This window comes from Camelus bactrianus, chromosome 15, assembly GCF_048773025.1.
Source record: "Camelus bactrianus isolate YW-2024 breed Bactrian camel chromosome 15, ASM4877302v1, whole genome shotgun sequence".
Lineage (NCBI taxonomy): Eukaryota > Metazoa > Chordata > Mammalia > Artiodactyla > Camelidae > Camelus > Camelus bactrianus.
In genome coordinates this window covers 70452189-70461239 of record NC_133553.1, presented here as the reverse complement: position 1 = coordinate 70461239, position 9051 = coordinate 70452189, and the positions used below count along the sequence as shown (strand labels likewise).

The following is a 9051-nucleotide window of genomic DNA, read 5'->3' as shown; positions in this document are numbered from 1 at the left end:
TGATCTATATGTTTACGTGACCAAGTGTTTTGAAATCTTTTAACAAACTCCCCAAATATCAATTTCTAATTAAAGTTCTTTTAATCTCCAGTTAAGTTTGGGATGCTACAGAGGGCCCCTGAAACATCCCAAAGAGAGATTTTAAACTAGTAAATTTATTTGGCATGTTAAATACATGGTATTGTCAAATGAATAATAAATCTTCTAAGGTTATATTGTATGAGAAAACATTATTAATATAGATACTCTAGAAATTATATGGACTCACTAAAATCTGGCATATCTAAAATGTTACCAGTCATATTTCTGGTTATAGTGACCAGGTTTCTTCATCGATTATAGTGTAACGGTGTCTAAACATGCTTTTAAATTTTTGTCATTTATAGACAGTTAATTGCTTTCTTCTGATGATTTTGCAAAATGCTTTCTCTTCAAGGAGATTTATTGATTTCAAATAAATTTCGAACTATAACACTGAACTAAACTCGGTAAGAAATTTTAAATGTCTAATGAAAACTGATTAAAAAATTAGTTACATGGGACTGAGTAAACTGGTGAATATGGTTATAATTTTTGATTTTGTCTGAAATACTACTGGCTTTTAACCTGTTTCCCTGACATAAAGAAACTCTTCTCCTTAACTAGTTATGATTCACAGAAATTTGATAAATTATACCTATGTAAGCAGACTTGGAAGAGTTATCTTTTCTCTCTGATCCCTCAAGAGACTAAAATCTCTTAGGTCCCCAGTGGCTCTATCAGACAAATGAGGAAGATCATCTCCTAACAGATATAGGAATCTCAAGGTATTTTAAGGATTTTAAAGAGAAAAGAATTTACCTAAATGTGTAAGGCAGAAAACCATGACAAACCTTGATGTGGCTTTCCTGGCCTTAGAAAACCTTATTAACATTCTACCCTGAGACTCCTAATTAAAAGTTCCAACACAGCCAATTTAAAAAAGCCTATATGATCAAATAATCAGACTTAACTTGTAAACAAATTACTCTTGATTTGAATATATTTGAGAAAAATGAGGGTAACTTTAGAGAGAAAAAAGATTATATTTTAGTGGATATTAAATTCTAGTTTTGTTAATTGAGGTCTATATTTACTAAGACATTTCCCAGATCATTCCTTGCTGTTATGTCACATTGCTGTAAAGGTTAATTGAATTATGAAAAGAATACTCTAGGTTTGTTTCTGAAGTTCAGTAATCTATCCTTGGGTAAAGTTCCAATGCCCCATGACCTGCAGCCAGGGGATTATACATACTGGAACAGGCATGACTTAAAAAACTGTCTACTACCTGAATGGAAGGATCCTTTATCAGGTACTCTTAACTAGACCGTACATACCAAAGCTGAAGGAAATGGACTTTTGGATTCATTTCCTATCAGAAACATCCCCTGCAGTGCACTGGCCTATAGAGCACTGCTCACCTTAAAACAATGCCCAAATGAAGAAAAATCTACCCAGGCCAGGATGAGAAGACGACGACATCTGAGGTAAGACAGCTGACCCAAAACACCGAACCAGGCCTGTATGCCAATTACTTTGATAATTTCTCCTACCTTTGATTATGAACTACTCCAACTGTTAAGTTTATGGTAAATTACCTATGTCTAGTACTTCTGTGTTACCTTGGTGGGTTTCCCTACTCCAAGGCTCTAACTAGATAGCCCTCAGAAACGTTATTCTAAAAAGGAAATTATAGTTCTGTTTAGGCCACTGTTGATCTTACAAGGTGGGAGACCTCACCAGGCTAATTAATACCTGCTCTGACCCTGACCATAAATATGAAATTTCTCATAAGATGACTCAAACTCAATCAGGAACACAAGCAAAATTTTAACCCAAAAATATAACTTCTCGACTATTAAATTCTCATTCGTGACTTTATTAACTTTACTAGATTTATTACTTATATCCTGTCTATATAATAAAATTGTTGTCTGTTACATTTCCCAATGTGTAACTAGGCCTACAAGATTGATGATGGCTAAACATCTTGAAGAACTAGATAAAATTTATAACCCTGTATAAAATAATTGTAATAGTGTGGTTCTAGGTATGGGAATGAGCAACGAAGGGCAAACATTTCCTCGATCATAATAGACTAGTAAGACAGGCGATCCAGAGAAATTTTAGTATCAACAGGTCCTGATAAAAATCTAACACCTTGAATGGCAGCTCAGAATATTCTTCAACTTAACTAGGAATGAGCCATCCTAGCACCATGGGACAAAATTGGTCATGAAATGTCTCTCAAAATATTGGTCGAATTTAGGACCAAGGGGGAGCACTGTGAATGAAAATACTACAATGTGAATGAAAATACTGCATCCATGTCAGTAAACAAAGAATGCTGAAACCAAGTCATCAGCAGCTGCTGCCACCCCTCAGCGAGTACAAGCCTGCAGCCTAGCCTCTCAGCCACTCACAGTGGTGCCCTCTGAGCGGACTCACAGTAAGAAACAACAGGATACTGGCCCTAGATAGCCAGGTGCTCGTTAAAGAATTGAATTCAATGACCAAAATGTTCGCATCCTCCCATACATAGAAAAACACTAAATTCTTGAACTTGAGATACCTGGCTTTCTTAGATAACAATCTTTTATTGTTCCAACTACCTGGTCTTTGTTGTAAAGCTCCTATATATCCCAGCTCCTTCCCTACCTCTTGGGAGCAGTCTCTCAGAGTGATCTGAAAGGCTGTCATCCCGGCTCGAGTCCTCCCTCCAAATAATACATAACTCTTAATTTTAAGGCTGAATGTTTCTTTCAATCAAGTCCCAGAATAGACACAACTCATCAATTCTGTAATGGAACACACTGGATCAGGAACCAAAAGCGTGTTGTAGTCCCGAAAACCACGGGTTCCTCTTTCTTCCTGTCATTATACAATCCCACCAGAACTCATTACTTTGCTGTCTGCTCAGACCAAACTTAGAGAAGAGTCAACTCAACAGAGTGTCTTGCTATGGAGAACCCCCTGCAGAAGCAAGGCGGTCAGCCTGCCCTCCCGCACGCTCTGCTGACCCCTACTGTCATCCGTGGAGACCAGGCCAACTTAGCTGTTCCCAAGACCTGCAAAGTCCCACACATTAAATAAAAGCATTTTATTTTATACCATATGTTATGTATATACCCATCTCTGAAAACAGCTTTGCCAGAAGCTCAAATCTTCAACATGGATCTGCAAAGTTAAATCCAGTCCCCAAGGGAAAACAAGTTTTATGAGGATACTAAGGCCTCCAAAGTTCTCTCCACTAACTCCAACCAAACTGCCTGAAATTCTGCAAATGCAGGCGTCTACAAGTCTGCTTTTAAAGCAACCTCTTCCTGCCCTCAGGCTCTACAATGTCCCTCTGCGCCCTCCCATCTCAGGGTAAGAGCAGCCGCTGCAGAAACTTGCAGGGTAGCACTGACAGGACAGGACACAGAGGATCAGAGCTAAACTAAGCCTTCTGATGAAACGAGCCTGTCACTCTGTCACTTTACACATCAAGATATATGTAGAGAGAGGTGGAGTGATATTGCTCAAAGTCACACAGCTAATAAGTGGCAAAGTCTATAACTCTGCTCCTCCCTCCGGCGTGATGCCCCAGCTGGGATGGCCACAGGGTTCTCTCGTGCCTGCCTGACCAGTCCTTTCTTGTCACTCATAACCCACCACAGGGTCGGACCATTGCCTGACTTTTCAGCATCTTTTCCCTCCAGTCTCTCAGGAACAAGGCTGCTCAGTCCACTGTATGACTTCCGGGTTCCCAAACCCTCCGTGCTCAGGCTGGTCTTGCCTGTGTTTCTGGCCCCGTGCTCAGAGGCACTTTCTCCCCTGCAGGAGGATGTTTCCACTCTCCACAGGGACACCGCCTCAGAGGAACCCTCTTCTCGCCCTCAGAATGGCAGGTGTCCCAGGCTACATCATGAGCTGCCCCATTAGGACTGCGGGTGCCCAGGTCTGCTAATCAGACCAGCAGCCTCAGAGCCAGGGATTATGCCCGGGTCACCCTGCAAACATACTGCCCTCCTCACAGCCCCCAATCAGCAGGTCACCTGGAAGTCACAGCAAGTGCCCCACCCAATCCTGAAGTCTCTTCATTTGCCAGCACCGCTGATGACTGGTCTCCAACCTTTGGTCAGTTTCGCACAAAAGAGCAGCTTCCACTGTGAAGAGGGGGTTTTCGCTCCTCTGCCCCATCCTTACTGGAAATGTCAAGGGAAACCAAAAGGCCTCTTCTCAACACTTTTCTGATGACATCCTCCCACCCACAATACTCACATGCTCAAGAGAATTGGGTCCACGTGATTTTGTTTCCCTTACGCTAAGTGGCTCAAAACACTGCGGGATTCTTTCACTTTTGAGGGTATTTGTACAAAGTTTATAGGCTTTAATCTGTTTTTTTGTCTCTCTTCAGTATCTCTAGCATTTGCCACTTCTTAATCCCTTCAGCAGCCTCCCTCCCAAAATCTAGTCTAGGAAGTCAGCTGTGATGAGGGGCCTGGGGGCAGTCACAGAAGATGCAACTAAGGCACAGAGAGACTACAAAATTTGCCCAAGGTGATCAGCCTCAACCCACAACATTGTGTGCCCCGTCCCTTTTTTTAAATCTTATGCTAAACAAGCTATTGTAGATTATGCTTATAAAGAGATGAGGTATCAAAATACATACAAGGACACACATCAACTCTAAGATGTTGATTAACTCCACTATTTTGTTTCTATTTGTTTAATTTCTATTAAAAATTTAAGAACCTCTGCACTGAATATAACAAAATGTTATTGGGTTTTAAATCCAGAATTTAGAGGTTTTGTGTGTCATTACTCATTCCTATTTGTATGTTCACAAGACAAAATGATTTGAAAAACTCTCTCCCCTCCCTCTACTCACTACTGGCTCTCACCTGAGTTCCCAGACCACACATCGAGCAGCCTTTCACTTTACCCACAACTGAACTCATCAGTTTTCCCCCCGAACTTCCTCTGCAAGTTTCCCTCCTAAAAGCACAGCAGGACCATCATTTACCTGATTAATCCACCCAGAAAGCTGGGCCTTACTCCATCCTACCTTCACAGACAGCATTCATCCTTTCTTTTTACCATCTTAACATGTCTTCAATCTGTTCGCTTTTACCCACTGACCATCTCACCGCTCAAGTGGAAGCCACCAACACTGCACTCATGGACTCACGAGTCTCCCAAGTGGCCCCACAACCGCTCTCCCCTACTTGAGTCAAATGGGATTCTGTCAGTCCCGCGCTTATAGGACTCTTTTCAATCCCACTGTTCTTAGAAGAAACTCCCAGTTCTTCACCTGGTGAAGGTCTTTGCCATGAAACTGTCAGCTCAGGGAGGGCAGGACACGCCCTCTCTCCTCGGCCCCGCCCTCTGGCAGAGCATCAGCATGGAAGGACCTGCTGAGCTACACCAGCCTGTATTCTAAACCTGGTCTTGTGTTCTTAGCAAACTGCTTCACTTATCCATATAAATCCAAGGTAGATTAGAAAGATCTTAGATGTTGAGCTAGAGTATTGATTTGGGGATTTTGCACTAGCAACCTGCAAGTACATGTTCTAATGATTCTCTCTTCTAAAAACCACACTCAGATTTAAGTAGTACTTGTGGAATGTCTTCAGAGTAAAAGGGACTGTACTTTTACAGACTTTATGTTTTATAACATGAACAAACCAGACAGGGTCACAAATGGAACTGCCTCACAAGTGACAGAAGACAGGTGAGAGGCATATAGCAACAGGTCACATAGATGGTAAGAGAAAAGTTGATTCTCCAACCCCCCCAAATTTCCTCAAAAAACCAAAAACTCTGAATTTTGAAAGCAAAATACTATCATATAAAGAAATAAGATAAATAGTCCTCTTCATCAGGGTTTCAAGATCTGACTCCAGAATTTTTAGCAGGCTATACTGAATCCTAGCACAGAAAAATCAGATGGAATAGTGGTAAGTTTCAGAAAAACTGCAGTAATTCCTCCAATTGTAAGTGGACATGCACTCACCTATCGAAGGTGAATGTAAACCGCATTCTGGAGAAATTCGGAAGCTCCCAGGCTCCGCTTCTGGATGGCAAAGACACGGACAGCTTTGAAGCATGCTTCTAACTGAGTCACCGGCATTCTTACACTGCAGGGGGAAACGGATGCTCTCAGTTATGAGCAGAGATGTTCCTGTTGTGTCTCACAGCCCGTGCCTGGGGACTCAGTGCCCTGCAGCAGCCCGGCCCAAGGTGAGGACATGCAGCATGGCCCACCCAAGCAGGAGGTGCACTGTGCTTGAGAAAGCCCATCCCCGATGGGGTCAAGAGGGGCTGGTGGGGTTGTGTGAACCTATAAATGCTCACAGACATACACCTGCCTACATTCAAGTGATACAATTAAGAGTAGCAGGCTGTTTAACAAAATTTCAATTGTCAGTGGAAATTTTACCATTCCTTTCCACTTGTCCCCAGCACTCTGAAACAGGCTTAGGCTCTCTCATACCTGCAGCTCTGATGCAATAGTTGTAAAGTCATTTTACTTTGCTGCAGGTGTCCTCGCTCCCCGTTTCGCTGTGAATGTCCTCCCTAACACACTCAGATGTCTTCCTGGATCTCTCCCTGAGTTCCTTGCTCCTGTTCCTCAGATCCTAAGATAAAGGACAACTGAAGACACATGACCAGAAAAGGCACTGTGGACTTGAACAAAGTCCTCTGTGACCCCCTATGTGAGTACTGCCCACCCCTTAATTTTGTTCTCAAAGTTCTGCCTAGGGTGACGCCCAGACAGCAGAGAGTCCTGGGTCATTAAAGGCTGTGTGTCTTGGGCGCGCGGACAGGTGCAGGAGCTGGTTCTGGAACCGGGCCCATCCCCACCTCTGCTTCTCTCTCTCCGGAGGCCTCGCTGCCAAGCCCCCAGGCTCCATGATCTTCTGTCCTTCTCTTCTACTCTACTCCAAGCCCCTTTCCTCTTCCTTTATTCCCTAATTTTCCCCAACTGGAGTGATTTTTCAATCACAGAATCTGAAAAAATTTCCTGCACATGAAAAAGAGGTCTCCAGAGGTCAATGCCCATATGCTGGTTCCTGAAGATAGCCCCTGGTTAGGGGGACTCTCACCAAAGGTCACGGGGCAGCAGGCATGTTGCAGGGTCGACCACCCCCAACAAGAATTTGCTGTAACCCCAAGGCACGCACAGCATCCCTGTTCACAAAAATGTATTTGGACCACTTATCCATTATTAAGAAGCAAAAATAAAAAAAAAATTGCCCATGTTTCTTAATAAAATTATTTATGAGGTGGAAAAAGAAATTGTAATAGAAGAGAACAAATTTGACTCCATATTAGATGTGTTCCTTTGGCTTTAAACCTCTGCCCTGTTTTCTAGATTCAGACTTGTTAGCTCTGGAACTTTTGTAAAAGAAAGTTGCCTTTAGCCTGAAATATCCAGGAGAGACTATTCTCCGGGCTCTGATCTTTAAGGATGTTAGCTCTTCTGCACTTATATATAGATGGCAAGTAGTAAAACAGAATAAACTTTGTTTATTTTTGGAGGTTTTACAGGGGCACCATGATTTGACCCACATGGACAGCTGCAAGAACAAAGGATTCCAAGGAAATCAATTCGTACAGCAAGAAGTTTGCAACAACCAACCCCACCCCCGCCCCTTTTTAGTAAAAAAGGAGACTGAATTCTGACTTGGGGAAGAGGGTTCTCCAGGATATCAGTATGCCATCTTCTGGGTCTGCCAGCTTTTCAAATAAAGTCACCATTCCTTGCTCTAACACCTCATCTCCCGATTTACTGGCCTGTCATTCAGGAAGCAGAACTAGTTTTGACGTGGTAACTAAATGACTTCATTGGAGGTAGTATGTCTCCACTGTTTCCTCATTTCCAATATGTCACAACCTATCAATTTTATATGCTGTTTAACAACACAACCAAAAAACCTTTGTTAGGGAATTGATTCTACGGAAAGAAAGTTATTTCTACTCCTTCAAACCTTTTTTTTTCTTTTCTATTTTATTTTGTTTTGCTTATTGAAAAGAAAATAAAAGTGAAATCATTTTATTTCACGTATTTTTGTTACAACTACATATTTTAAATTCTACAGAAAGATTTAAATTGCATTATAAATTTGTTCATATATTAATATAAAGATATATACACAATCAATGCGGATTAGGAAAGGAATGGATATTTACTAAAAATCCACTGCACATCCAGTCTTTTACAAGCATATCCTGGAATATAATAAGCTCTAGAATCCAGGGGTCCCCCACCCCCTTTCTCCCTGCCGAGTGCCTTAGTAATCAACAACCAAGGCACCATCATAGAGCCACGCGATATGTATTTTAGGTATAAATGAGGAAATTAACTCATTCAACTCTAAATCAAAAACCTTAAAATAAATACTGAACTTATTTACAAACAAAGAAAATTGAACACAATTAAGTACAGTTTCTTCCCCAAGGTCACTAAGCTAATAACTGGTAAAGGCAAGATTTGAGCTCATCTGCCTGATTCTAAACACTAAGGTGGAAAACACATTTGATTGTGGAGGGTCCAGCAGCAAAGCCTATCACCCTATCTTTATTCAGATCTAGCCTTAGACAGCCTGAGACAGCACCCCATTCCTATGGAACTCGAGGATAACACAAAGGATTTTATATCCAGTAGTTTCTTAGGTCTCATTTATATAAAGTGTCAGCAGGTCAGCAGAAAAAACTCTGGGAAATATGAGTGGGTCCAGAGCTTTTTGCTGATTAGTAACTTTATTTATCAGAACAGCGTGACCTTCCCATGAGAGGCCACATGGACATAAACTAAAGGCAGGTGAGCAATGAAAACTAGCAAGACCCTGGAACTCAAGCAAGAAGGATCACTGCCATCCCCCACCAAGTTGCCTCTTCACCCGCGTGGGCACGATGGCAGAAGATCCAGGTTCTTGTCCAAGTTACACTATCATGGATTCTCACCCATAAACAGGTACGACTCTATGCTGTCTTAAGTCCTTCCCAACTCAAATATGATGACACCAATATCTGAGCAGAATG

At 41.9% G+C, this 9051-nt stretch overlaps 1 long non-coding RNA gene across 2 annotated transcripts; it reads left to right on the top strand.

The window, feature by feature from the left end:
• Positions 1–1419: 1419 nt before the first annotated feature.
• LOC141573421 (uncharacterized) lies at positions 1420–7787 on the top strand. 2 transcript variants are annotated; one of them, XR_012499112.1, is made up of 3 exons: positions 1420–1508; positions 6547–6722; positions 7549–7787. It is a non-coding gene; the product is annotated as an uncharacterized LOC141573421 (long non-coding RNA). The 2 variants fall into 2 exon arrangements; XR_012499111.1 differs by lacking the exon at positions 1420–1508 and adding an exon at positions 6197–6246.
• The last annotated feature ends 1264 nt before the right edge of the window (positions 7788–9051 follow it).